At 32.8% G+C, this 14,577-nt stretch overlaps 1 protein-coding gene and 1 pseudogene across 12 annotated transcripts in view; one reads left to right on the top strand and one right to left on the bottom strand.

Annotated features, from left to right (window-relative positions):
* SPOCK3 (SPARC/osteonectin, cwcv and kazal like domains proteoglycan 3) overlaps window positions 1-14,577 on the bottom strand; it is a 328,840-nt gene that overhangs the window by 81,321 nt on the left and 232,942 nt on the right. The window lies entirely within an intron of this gene.
* Window positions 5,626-5,744, top strand: LOC111742207 (annotated as a pseudogene).

Raw genomic sequence — 14,577 nt, forward strand, 5'->3', positions numbered from 1 at the left:
AAATTATAAATTATTTTTAAATTTTTATTTTATTATTAGTTTCAAGTATACAGTATATTAGGTAGACATTTACATAGTTTATAAATGATCCCCCTGATGGCTCTTTCTCTCCTCTGGCGTTCCACCTCACCATTATATTAATGCTAACTGCACTCCCTATGTCATGCTCCCCATCCCCATGACCATTTATCTATCAATTACTCATTTGTGCTTCTTTAACCCTTCATCCCTTTCTTCCACCATCACACCCAACCCCACCTTAGCGACTTCACTTTTACAAGCTATTGTTCCAGAAACCCCACAGTATTCTCATGGAACAGATTTAAGAAAACTCTCTACATGGCCCTGGCACCAGGAATGAGAATAGCCATCATGAAGTCTTCTGTCCCCTTTCCCTGACAAACTCCTAATCTCTGGGGACCAAGGATAAGGACTTCACCAGAGGGCATTCCTGATACTCCATCCCAATCCAGGGAAGGGAACTCTGCTCTACTGTAGCTAGAGAGAGACAGCTAGGATGTGCTAGCTTGGAGAAGAAGATGCTGGAGGCAGAAATTGATAGGGGCACAGAAATGTTAATTTTAACAAAATGCTGCTGATGAGAAACTTCTGGGGGCTTCCATCTTGTGGAGCCTCTACAGTCATAGGTTTGCCTTCTAGAAACCCAAGGGAATATCATTCTGTGGCTCTGGTAGGAGAGGAAAAGAGTAACCATTTTGAAATAAGCCCAGAGCTTTCTCCATAACAAAGACCTACTTTCTAGGGGAAAAGACTTTGCCAGAGCCTTTTCCTGGACAGGAAATTCCCCCAACTCCAGTCTCTCCGACCTCCATATTTTCCCTAAGGACTCAAACCAACCAATCAACAAATAAATAAACAGCATAATGAACAGGGGAGAGAGCTTTAAGAAACTAGAATGGGAACTCTGTAGTTGGATAAGGAAATAGTGGTCAGGAAGAGAAAAAACCTCTATGCCTGGAGGAGGGACAAAACCACTTTCCTAAGACACAAGTCCACTAAAAGTCTAAAACAATCAGAAAACGAGAAAAATCCCTCCTTCCTCATCCTCCCGCATACCTGACCAGCACTCAAACACGCCTCCAATAAACAACAACAACAACAACAGTAAATAACAACTGAAAGAACTGTCAGGTGCTAACACTCTGAGTAGTATTAAGGGAAGCTCCCTAAAAGAGGGGAGGACAAAACAATGACATGAGGAATTTAAAACCTTTGATGCCCATAGCTACAATAATCACAAGACACCACTCAAATCCTAGCCACAGTAACATAATCCTCACACTAAAGGCTTATTTAACCTCAGTGCTTACTACCAGGTTTCTCTCCAGCTTCCCACAAAAAATTACAAGGCATGATGAAGTTTTTTAAAAAAATTAAAAGCAGTCTGAAGAGACAGAATGACCCATTGTTAGAGCCAATGTCATTAGTTTGGATAGTGAAATGATCAGAGAGAGAATTTAAAATAACTATGATTAACATGTTGAAGACTAAAAGAGAAGAGGAAACATAAAAATGCAAATGATTAACATAAGCATAGAGATAAAAATATAAGGATCAAAAGAAAGTAGTAGAAAAAAATCACAATAATAGGAATGAAGAACGTCTTTAACAGGTCATCAGTAAACCTGATAGTCAAGGAAAAAAATCAGTGAGTTTTAAAATAGGTCAAGAGAAACTTCCTAAACTAAAATGCAAAGAGAAAAAAATAATGAAAGCCATAAAATAAAAACAAAACAAAACACCCAGAACATCCAGGAACCATGAGATTGTATCAAAAGCTGTACCATTTGTTTAATGAGAAAAGCAGCAGGAGAGCAGGATAGCAAAATATTTAAAGAAAGAATACACAAGACCCTTTCAAAATTAATGATAGACACCAAACCACAGGTTCAAAAAGTACAGAAAATATCAATTTAAATAAACACGCAAAGCAAAATGAAAACAAAACCAGAAAAAATACATACATCACATTCAAACTGTAAAAAATGCAATGAATGTTAAAGACAGCTGAGGTGGGGAGTGCTGACCTACAGAGAAACAGGATAAGAATTATAACCAACGTCTAACAGAAACAATATGAGCAAAAAAGATCGAAGTGAAATCTTTAAAATATTTAAAGAAAAACAACCGCCAAACTTGACTTCTATAACCAGTCAAATTATTCTTCAAAAGTAAAGGAGAAATAGTCTCTCAGACAAATAAAAACTACAGCAATTTATTTCCAGTAAAAAGCTGTGTGTTTAAAGCAACAATAATAACAATTTATTGGGTGTTCATAGCCCATCATTATAACTAATTAATAGAATAGAAATCAAACCAAGATTGTAGGATTCTAAGTTCTTGCTCTTATACTATTTATTCAGTTAATGTTTCTGTATAGATTAAAGTCATTTCGATTTTTAAAATTAGCTTCAAACTCAGCAATTAATTACCTTAAAATAAAGAACTTCGTACACTAATAATATTTTTGTAATAAACCTTCATTGAAATGAAAGTCTTCAACTCAAGTGTCTACAGAAGACGTACTATACTTTAATAATTATGGTATAGAAAACTCTAATGTCCCTTCTCTAAGATTTTTTTATTACACATTATTTTGATTCCCGAACAACAAATTCATAAATGCAATTCATTTAATTTCAACAATTATTTTCTGACCACCTTCTATAAACAAGGCACTGGAGAAGATGTATGAAGTGGGCTTGGTAGTTGGGGAAGGGTGTAGAACTCAGGAGATGTCCGAGGGACAGATTCAAAAGGAAAGTAGAAGAAGGCAAAGTAGAATCAAAGAGCTCAACAGCAAGTGGATATTCACTAGGAAGCAGGGAAGAATTTGTGAATCATATTGTTGAGAGACAATTCTGCATGGGCTCTCTTTTGTGTCAACACATATTGTAATAGCTTGTGTTCTTGTATTATCTTTGTAGAGCAAATGGTCTTGTGAGATTAAGAGTGTCTACCTACAGAGCAGAAGGCAGGTATAATTCTGTCCAGAAAAATTAAGATAAAGTCTTCCTCTGGGGTTGAGATTGGACATGCTTGCTATCAACTTTCTTATGACTGGGGGTATCTTGAGCTTGGGGTTTCTCAGATGAGACTAAAACCCACTGTGTGCACAGCATCACCCTGGGATGCTCCACATCACACCTGTGGGATGGGGGTTTAGGGGAATAACGGTGAACATGAACCTTGTCTTGTGAGCAATCAAGTCCTCTGTCTCCGATCTAGGAGTCTCCTGTCTGCTGCCAGAATCTCTGAAACTATGTAGGCTAATTTGTTGGCTTCCAAGTTGGGAAAAATCTGAGATCCTTGAAGAATAAAGATCCTTGAGGAATAGAAGTTGTAATTCAGGTCCTATGCTAAGAACATTTTCTACACTTTATTCAATTTAATCTTCAAACCCGGTGGATTTTATTTTAATGATATTACAAATGGGAAACTGAAAATGACTGTTTCACTATTTTCTTCAAGGTCAAACATCAACTCAGTGGCAGGATCCTAATGTAAGCACATGTCTGACCATGACACCTGTGAGTTTAAACAGTAGGATTCACTGACTCTCTGGATACTCAGGTTTTAAATAAAAGACTTTATCATGATCACAATTTTTAGAAATGTAAATTGTAGAACTTAATCTAGTACATAAGATGTATGCAAAACGACAGACAGAAAATTAGGCCAGATGCAAATTTAATAGTTTATGGAAAGAAGTAATGCCTAAAGTTGTAGAATTTTAATAAAATTGCCTGACCTAGTTAAGTAATTGTACCAATACACTATATTTAGTATATGAATAGACTAGGACATCAAAAGGTTTTGGTAATATGTCTAAAAGTGAAGCATTTTTCCTTAAATAAATGTATGCTTTATTTTTATTATATTTAAATGTGGCTAACATCCATAAGAAAATTATCTGATAGCAGTAACTGCTATACAAAGTTTTTTAAAGGACATATGGTGATATCTGTCATATTTATAGTATATGAATCATTAATAACATATAGATATTAATTTAGGATATGTTGGTCATTGCTTTTAATAATCAATGCCACATTTCTGTACTATCATTCCATCTTTAAAAGAATAACTGAAAACTATTATTAAAACATTTACATTTGAAAGAAGTTAAATCCCTATTTAGTTTAACATATAGCTTCGGATTTTCTTGTAGGCATCCTTTTTTAGTCTATAAGTGTATCATTAATGTTAGTGGTAGAAGGCTGTAATTATATTTTTTCAGTTATTATAGCATTTAATATAGTATATAGGATATTATTCTTAACAACATTGGAATTAGAGGACAAAAAGTCAATACTTTTAATTTCTGAGAGAATATGATATTTTATTTGATATTTGTTCAGCTATACTATTTACCAATCCTAAAATCGAATAAACACTTTTCTGATATTGCAGTTCTAAAGAGGTCTACCATCGATACATCCCTTTTAAGAAAGCATAAAAGGATATATTCAAGAAAATCAAAGGGGGCAACATGAGAAAAAGAAAGATACTGGATCCAAGAAAATGTGGATACGGTGTAGAAGTACAAGTCACACAAGCTAGAGATGAAGGTTTACTGCAGGCTTGGACAACAACAGGTCTGGACTGGAGCAGAAGGCTAGAAAGTTACAGAACACACAAGTGCCAAGCGCAGGGCAAGTGGTTCTATGAAACTGGAATGTTGCTTGCCCCATTTCCATAAATTCAGTAAGAAATGAAACAATCCTGAAAAAAAAAATTAGATAGTTTATTACTCATAGAACAGCAAGAGCATGAGCTGCTTGTTCACGTGGGTTCTCATTGTCTCCCAAGTCCCACAGAGGCAATGTGGAACTTCCCCCAATGGACCACTGCACATAGTGGCTCTATGGGATGGATGTAAGCAAAGCTCCTCAGGGAAGCAGGAGGCTTTACCATCTTGTAATTAAATAAACTTGCCCACTAACCTGGAGGTCAACACTATACCTAGAGTCCAAGGAGGTTTGCTTGAAAATGTTAAGACTTGTAGAAAACACACTAAAAATTGCTTCCCAACACATATTAAAGTTACAAAAATCACCAATAGACTAACTGTAATACCTGACTGTAATAATACCTGACTGCCACCATTGATAAATGGGGGGTGAAATAAGCTAAATTTTTATCTTTCAAAATACTCAGTAAATATTGTCTATCATTTATACATCGTGAGTAAAGGAATATATATATTAGAGTAATGATGAGAAAAACTAAAAGAACTAAATACATAAGTAGTTAAAAGTAGTTATCTCCAACAATAAAATTGAATTTTAATGGCTGAGACATTATAACTTGTTTGATACTAGTTAGTATTTTACCATGAGCATGAGTTATTTTGAAGTGTCAAAAAAAAAAAAATCCTCTTACAGAAATTAAAATTCTAAAACTTCCAGAAACATTTTAAACTTATTTGTGTGATTTGAAAAATATATTTTTTGTGGCTATTTTCTTTGGTACTATTAAACACCTTTTGATATTTTGTTTTGGTTCTACTGTTAGAGTTCTACCATTAAGTTAAAATCTTTCCTTTTATGGTGACAGAACTGTCACACTTTCAGGTTAGATTTTCATTTAAAAAAATAATCACTCTACAGCCATGCTACCCTGAGTAAGCCTGATCCCATCTGATCTCAGAAGCTAAGCAGGGTTAGGCCTGGTTAGTACTTGAATGGGAGACCACCTAGGAAGCCTAGGTGCTGTAGGCATAAAAAAAAATAATAAAAAATAAAAAAAATAAAAAATAATCAGAACTGTATCCTTCAGAACATCTAAGCTAAGAATAAATCAATATAAATACATTTTAAAGCAATGTGATATAAGTTTAAATGAATTAAGTGGTATCTCATATCAGATTTTTGGTGAGGATAAACAGAGGAAAAATTAAAATGGACAGTTAATAGAAAATAAAGTGGTAAAAGCCTTCATTATCAGGTCATTTTTGTTCAGAGGGAAATCATACTTCCATTATTAGAAGTGATTTGGATAAAATCACACATTAAAATTCTTGAATAGATTTTTATTTCTGGTAATAACTTCATTACCAGTGATTTTATATTTGTGTAATATTACTAATTCTGTAAAAATAATAGAAACAGTAATCATTTTGCCAATAAGTAGAAAGCTGGCATGAATATACTTTAGAAGAAAATTCACAAGAGATTCATTAGGAATATATCAAGCAAGTTGTATATTGTTAAAATAACTATCTTTCTGCATCTCCCTGGAAACGTTAAAAATGCTTCCAGGGAAGATACAAACAAAATATCTAAGAAGAGAAAACCAAATGATGTATGTTTCCTTGTTGGCATCTAAGAATGTTTATTACATAATATTTTATAAAAATTTGGCTCCAGAAATGATACACTATCAGAAGTTGGCCAAGATTGTAGGTGAAGTTAGCTAATAAATTTTTAGACTTTCAATAAGAAAACTAAAATGATTTAAATTGCTTCTTTTAAATGTATACAGAAAAGTTTGCCTGTACTCAATTCATTTTGAAAACCTAATGTCATCTCTTATATATCTCTCCTTGGTAACTGTAACATAATATAAATACTGTAAGTTATTCTACATATATACCTCAAAATATATATTGTTATTGGAAGAGCTATGACCACAAAAGCAGAGAGACCCTAAATAGCCTACACTAATGACTAGTTATAAAGGAACAGCAAGCATAACTTCAAATCCTCACTCTGACATTTAGTAGCAATGTGACTTTAGACTGGTTACTTAACTTCTCTGTGATTCAAATTAATCATCTGTAAAGTGAGGATACAAACAGAATCCACTTCTTAGGGTTCTGTGAGAATTAAATGAAATAGTACAGGTAAGCTCCTACAGGAGTGGCAAGCATACACTAATAAGGGCTAAATGATATTAGTCCAGCCCTTTTACTTGCTAAAAGTTCAAACCCAACACATTTAAAGGATTTATTCAAATCACACCCCAAGGTGACAAACCTAGGTTAAAATCAGTCTCTTTATTCTTAGAAAGAAATATGTATAAAGTGGGCTTAAAAGACAGAAAGACTACCTAGTAACTACTTTAAATTAGGAATATCCTTTAACTGTATAACCTTTACTTTCCTCAAGTGTCCAACTGGTATACCAACAATACTCACATATTTTAAAGAGTTAATGAAATAACAGGGGCAAAGTACCTTACACATAATAGATGTCAGATATATGTTATTTTCACCACTTTCCCTCACATTCTACATATGTATTGTATTTTCTCAATACCACCATATTGGCTGAAATAAAATTACATATTGGGAATGGGAGATGAGCACAGGTAGAAGCAGGAACACACTTTTATTAAATACCTATTATATATGGTAAAAAATTTGTCTGCATTATTTCATTTAACTCCCAATAGACTGCAGTTGCTCTTTCTACAATCACTACTGACATTCTAATTGCCAAAGTCTGTAGCCATTTCTCAGGTTCATCTTACAAAACATCCTTACTTACAAAACATTCAAGAGTCAAGCTCACTATCTCTTTCAAGTCAGAATTTATTCCTCAGCTCGTGGAAGCTGTTCTTTCCTGTTTCTCATTTTAGCCTCATTAAATCCTCCAAAGATTCTTCTTTCTCCTCTGCCTGTGTTTATTATTATTAGTCTTTTCCTGACCTCTCACCCTGCTTTGCTCACGTTCTGCACCTCAGTGGATCACCGGTATTTACTCCAATCCAGACCTCTTCTTTCAGATGTGTAAGCACAAACATGTATAAACTTGGGCCATAGACACCTTAATTACATTGTGTTCAGTACTGAACCTAAAGACATCCCCATCTAAACTAGATATTTTAACAATTTTTACATCTTGCTTTTATGATAATCTTCTCAGGAATTGCTGCTGAGTTCTGGACACCCCTCCTTTCTCAAATTCTATCAGTCAACAAGTCCTGACCATTTAGCTTCCAAAATATTTCTTACATCCATTACCTGCTTTTTATCCCTAATACCTTAATCACTATCATCTCGTGCTTCAATTATTACTAGCCTCCCTACTGTTCTTGTTTCTTCATTTTCCTACCATCATTCTTAACCTTCACATATCCTAAATTAAGTATTTAAAATTCCAAATATGACCTTTCCTTTACATGCTGAATTCAGTGAATATCTTTGTGAACTGGTTTGTTAAAATATTCACTCAAAATATTACTTCCTTCATATACTATTCATGAATCACAGACTTTTAAAATATAATTTCCAAGTAAACTAATCAAACTAATAGTAAAAGAAAGTTGTAACATAAAAAGGCATGAAGACTTCAAAATATGCTTTTAAAAATAGTTGTTGAAGTATATAAAATACAATAAAATTAAGTTTTTGTAACAATTTTTAAAATTAAAAAATATATACCGGCATAGTTTACATTCTTTAACCTGTAAATAGACACAATAATCACACAATTGCACTAAATTTTTTATTTTAGTCATTTGCAAGGTAACAGATAATCGATATATAATTAACAGAATCTATTTTATTTCTAAGATATAATAATTCAGTAAATTCATCAATAATAATTCATCAAATGTTTTAAAAGTATTACAAAATAAGGAAATAGAGTAGTATATTCAGTGTCTTTAGTTCAACTAAATTACTTGTTCCAAGTACGTTTTACACAAAGAATATATTCTCATTTTTTGCTTTTAATTTAGTTTTCACTTCATGCTTTCTTTCTTCTACAAAATATAGATGACATTCCTTCTATATCTAAAATTGACGAATCATGTTTTTCTTCTATTTTTTGAAATGTCAAATCAACAATTTTTTATGAGACTATATAAATACTTCATTGACTTTGCTTTCCTTTCCTGCTTTGAGGCTTAAAATTATCATCAGCATCCTGGGAACTCATTGAGAAGTTTGAAAAAAGCTAGTAAGCTACATAAAGAAACTACGATTTAAACTCTGAAATATTATTCCAAAAGACTGTTTAGAACGTGTGATGTTAAACTTCAAATATATTTTATGATTCCTTTACTTACAAAAGAATTTCACACAAGATCTTCTAAATGCAAATCAACTGGCCTCACTTCTACATTAGGAAAGATAATAATTCTATATTAGAAGTAGAATTGCAAGCATTTCCTTATTATCATACATATATTTAATTTAGGTGGAAGCCAATACTGTTTAGTATGGGGTAAATTATATTTTTTTATATAAGTATTGTGTGGAAATGGGGGACAGTGGACATATGTATTATTGAAAATAGCATAATTTTGTACCTTTATTTGTGGTTATGTAGTTATTATTTATTTTCTTCCTTGTACTAAGTTTGAATAGAATGTGGTCTCTGGATTAGGATTAAAGTCTCTAAAGTACATGGAATGTGAGACCAATCTGATATTGGTTTGAATACAGAGACTGGATAACAGCATCTCTCCATCCAGTAGAATTTTATTTATTCTTTCAAGAAATGTGCACATTTTACATAATAATCTCAGGAAAAGGGTTGATGGATATCAAACTCTTAATAAAGCTCAATATATGCATTTTAAGTTCAAAAATGTTCAATTTCTGACTTATATTTGGCTGTCTTTAAACCTCATATGCAACTAGTAAGTGCTTATAGGCCATAGCATAGCACAGGGGACATCGGCTCTAGTTGGGTTTACGTCAATTCTGATTTGTTGGGGTCCATTCCACACCCCTTATTAAATATTGTGACCATCACCTCTGCTTAGATTGCATATTGTATCGAATTGTTTTCAAAGACCACATCAGAGTATAAACTGGAGAGGAGTTAAATAAGGACAATGTGTAAATAGTTCTTCAATGTAGCAAGAATTAAAATAGGGCTATCTCCGCTGTATGCCTGATAACATATAACTGCATAAACTCAAAATACAAATTTCTAACTAGAATTTATAGAAAAGATAAAAATTAATTTCACAACAATTAAGACATAATATTTGTGTAAAATTTGAAATCAACCAATTAAGTAAAATCGCACACAAAAAATAGTTCTGCAGAGAAGAGCTCTAACAATCTCTGCATTTAAAGTCGCCTCTTTCCAGGTTATGTTCTATTTTTGAGCAAATATTAATTTTAATTCTGGAATGTCTTTCAAAATTTAAAACATTTCTATTATAAATCATCATGCAATACTTCCCAATAACTTTATTTCATTTTTCTATGCATCTAGTAAAATAAAATTATAGAAGAACTTATCATTTATAAATACTATTTTTCATGAATAAATATACATATTCCACGAGTATATTAATCCACTGGGGTTAAACTGTTTCTTATTGAAAATTCATTCTATCATAAAGGAGATATTTTTTTAAAGTCTATTATCAAAATGAAATGTTAAAACTAATTTTTGGCCTCTTAGTTAAAAGGTATATGTAAGTTCTTAGTCAATATTCTTTCTTTCAATAAATAAATTTATAATCATAGCATGACAATTAAATATGTTCTGTATCTTAATAGGGCTCCATAGGATTCAGAACAATGAAATGAGGAGGAAAACACTGTGTCAGATCACAGAAGAAAACATGCCCACCTCTTGTCTTACATGGATAAAACCTATCAGGTTTTCTTAGTTTAGAATATTGAAAAACAACTGAAGATGCTACAAATCTATAGCTCTCCACATCTATTTAAACACACTTCAATCAGTCTTACATAGAGGGTCTCTTGTTAAAGGATAGTATCTTTTACTTTGTTGTTGTATGATCTCTAACTTCACACTAAAATTACATGGGCACCGGTGATATCTGATACAATGAGGACTCAGAATGATTCCTTCTCTACCCTGTATTTGATGACGTGTTTCCCAAGGAAGACCAAAAGCAGGCAACTATACTATTGCTGAACCCACTGTGCTTAGAAATGTGTGGCCAATCTCAAGGCTCAATATTTGAAAAAAAATGTCTTTTGGTCACTCTTGGCAACAGTATACCAATGTTGAAACTACTTTCTCGTAACCTTCTTTCTTGTCCTATAGTGCCAAATGCATTTTAATACAAACACATTCTGACATAAACTAATTAGCAAAAACAAATTATTGAAGAATTTAAGAAACTTCACAAAATTATAATTGCTAAGACAATGAAGAAATTAAGGTGGAGGCATTAACAAATGTGTTCAGAGTTGTTATTAAGGTTATTATAATATATATTTCCTGAGGTTCTTAAATGACCTAAAAAGAGTGTTTTTCATTACAAAAATAATATAATTTACAACTTAGGTTAACACATCTCAAATCTAAATAAGCAGATGTTTATTTGAGAAAGCCTAAATTAACAATTCCATCAAGAAGCTACATGCACGCGCGCGCGCACACGCACACGCACACACACACACACACACACACACGTGCACACACAAAGGCCAGTAGCAATGAAAGATTGTGGAAGATTTATCAACAAATAACCAATAATAATACCTCTTAAGTCATAGAAGGCTACTACTGAATTATTTCAAACACTAAATACACAGAAATTTTCAAAGTACATAAATACTATTGACTATAAGGAAAGATGAAAACTTTCCAACTTTTTTACAACCCATCCTGATAAACAAAAGCGTAAAAAATAAAATCATAAGTGATATTTAATGTATGATAAAAATTTTATAACTTATTAGAATTCAACAGTATTTTACAAGCATCATCGATTCAAATGAAATAGAAAGGCAATGATGGTTTAATTTGAGGAAATGCATTCATAAATCTTTGTGATTTATATATTTTCTATTGTGCAGATGAAGAAATTGAGATTCATAAATTTAAATATATTGCCAGAGGCCACACAGCCAGTGCAAAACTGGGATTGTAAAATCTGTACTCTTAGCCAATAAATCATGCTATCTCGCAGGATCACAACACACAAAACAAAACAAAATTCCATAAAACAGTTAAAACACACATACATACACACACGATCGAAATTAGAAGCAAGTAAGTCTAGTATGCAGGCTAATAGAGTTACCATCTATTTAATTCTGACATAATATAGAACAAAATATACAGAAAAATACAATGAGTTGCATGATTCTCAGCTTCTGATAACAGGAACCTTGAGATATACAAGAAAATTGCAAGTGAGGATATAATGAAAAAGATGAACAGGCCCAGAAAATATAAGCCAGTATTTTTTGTTAGCATTCTATAAATCACCCAGATTACTAAACTCAGAATTATCTTTAATGCATTCTTTTTTCCTTCTCAATCATATCCAATTGAATTTCAAGCTCTGTAAATTCCACCTCAGAAATATTATTCAAATTCAATCTCTCTTCTTATTTCTACATTTACTATCCTGGCCGGGACCTTATTGCCGCCTTTCTGAAGTAATAAAATAGCCTTCTAAATGCATCTAACCCACCCTACTTAAACCAAAAAGAAAGAAAAAAAAGACCTCTAGCACAATAACACAGATAAAAGTTAGGAAAACTGCTTGGAAATGCTCATTCTGTGCTGAAGAACTTCAACTCCTTCATGTGCCTAACTCTAACATAATTATATCCAAAGATTTCATCTCGGGTATTGCCCAATTTACACTGTAACTTCCTTAAAATTACCCTGCATACCAGCACAAATGGAATACATACTTTTCTCCAATGTGCCCCATGCTTTTAATGCCTTTAGGTTTCATCATCTCTTCTGTCCTCTCTCACCTAGCCTTACTCATTAAGCCTTTTTAACTTAACTTTATTTTTAATAAAAATTGTATATAGTTAAAGCGTACAGCATGATGATTTGATATACACATGTGTAGTGAAATATCTACGCTCAAGCTAATTAACATGGCTGTTCACATAATTACTTTTTTTGGTGTGTGAGGTCATAACATGGCAAATTTATTCTCTCAGCAAATTTCTAGTATTCATACAGCATATTAATTATCGTCATCATGCTGTCCATTGGATTTCTAAACTTATTCATCCTACATAACTGAACTGCAGCTTCGTATTCATTGACCAACATCTCCCCATACACTCCACCTCCACAGGAACCACCATCCTACTCTCTGCTTCTGTGTATTTAACTTTTTAAGATTTCACATACAAGAGTAATTATGCAGGTTTTTTTTTTCTTTCTTTCTTTATCTGGCTAACTCACTTAGCAGGATGTCCTTTGGGTTCATCCATATATTTCAAAATGGCAGAATCTCCTTTTTAAAGGCTGAATAATATTGTATTGTATATATATAATCTGCAAATTCTTTATCCATTCATCAGTCAAAAGACACAGGCTGTTTCCATATCTTGCCTATTGTGAATAATATTACAATGAGCATGAGAGCACAGATTATCTCATTGAGATACCGATCTGACTTCCTCTGAGTGGCTATATATCCAAGAGAGGGATTGCTGGATCATATAGTAGTTCTATTTTTAGGTTTTTGAGGAACTTTCATGGTTTTCCAGAAGTGCGGTTTCAATTTACATTCCCACTAAAACTGTACAAGGGTTATTTTTTCTCCACATCCTCAATAACACGTTTTAAAAAATATTTTTGATAATGTAAAATCTTTAATAGTTTGTCTTCCTTTACTTTTTAAAAATTAATTTATTTTAATTAGTTTCAAGTATACAGGACATTGGTTAGACATTTATATACTTTATAAAACGATCCCCCTAATTGCTCCTTCTCTCCTCTGGCTCTCTACCTAGCCAATATATTAATGCTAACTGCATTCCCTGTGCCATGCTCCCCATCCCCGTGACCAGCCATCAGCTACTACTCTGTACTTCTTTAACCCTTCACCCCATTCTCCCAGACACCCAACCCCTCTCCCCTCCATCCATCACCAAACTGTCCACTATATTTGTAAGCCCGTTTTTGATTAGGTTGTTCTTTTTGTTCCTCAGCTTCTGAATATAAATGAAATCATATGGTATTTATCTTTCTCTGTCTGACTTATTTCACTCAGCATAACAACCTCTAGGTCCATCCATGTCATTGCAAATGGTGTGATTTCATTTTTTTATGGCTGAGTAATATTCCATTGTGTATATGAACCATTACTTCTTTATCTAATTGTCTGTCGATGGGCACTTGGGTTGCTTCCATATCTTGGCTATTGTAAATTGTGCTGCCATGACATTTCTACGGCTATCTCTATTCAAACTCAGCATTTCAATTATGAAGGTCTGTGTGAATGTGTTTAGATGCATGTTGGGGTGAGGGTAAAAATATTAAAGGTATATTATTTAAAATTAACAAAAATTTGAAGGCATTAGATATATAAAACAAGAGCTATGTAAAACTAACAATAAGAAGAAAAATATTTTGGGCCTTAAAATATTCAAATTTCAAACAAAAGAGAAATGCCAGTTAAAAGAATCTTCTGAACATAGCTAATCAAATAAATAACTTAATGGTGGACTTAACAATATATCATAAGTTTAAAGTTTACTGTGCTCATGAACCACTACTGTATAGATGATATAAGATACATCTAGGGTAGATTCCTTAGTTTGGACTTACTAACTGCAAAAGAATCCTTTCCAATGCTCTTCACCTTTGGTCCTGCAAAGCCCTTCTAGATTTAGGATTGCTTAATATA

This window comes from Pteropus vampyrus, unplaced genomic scaffold, assembly GCF_000151845.1.
Source record: "Pteropus vampyrus isolate Shadow unplaced genomic scaffold, Pvam_2.0 Scaffold88, whole genome shotgun sequence".
Lineage (NCBI taxonomy): Eukaryota > Metazoa > Chordata > Mammalia > Chiroptera > Pteropodidae > Pteropus > Pteropus vampyrus.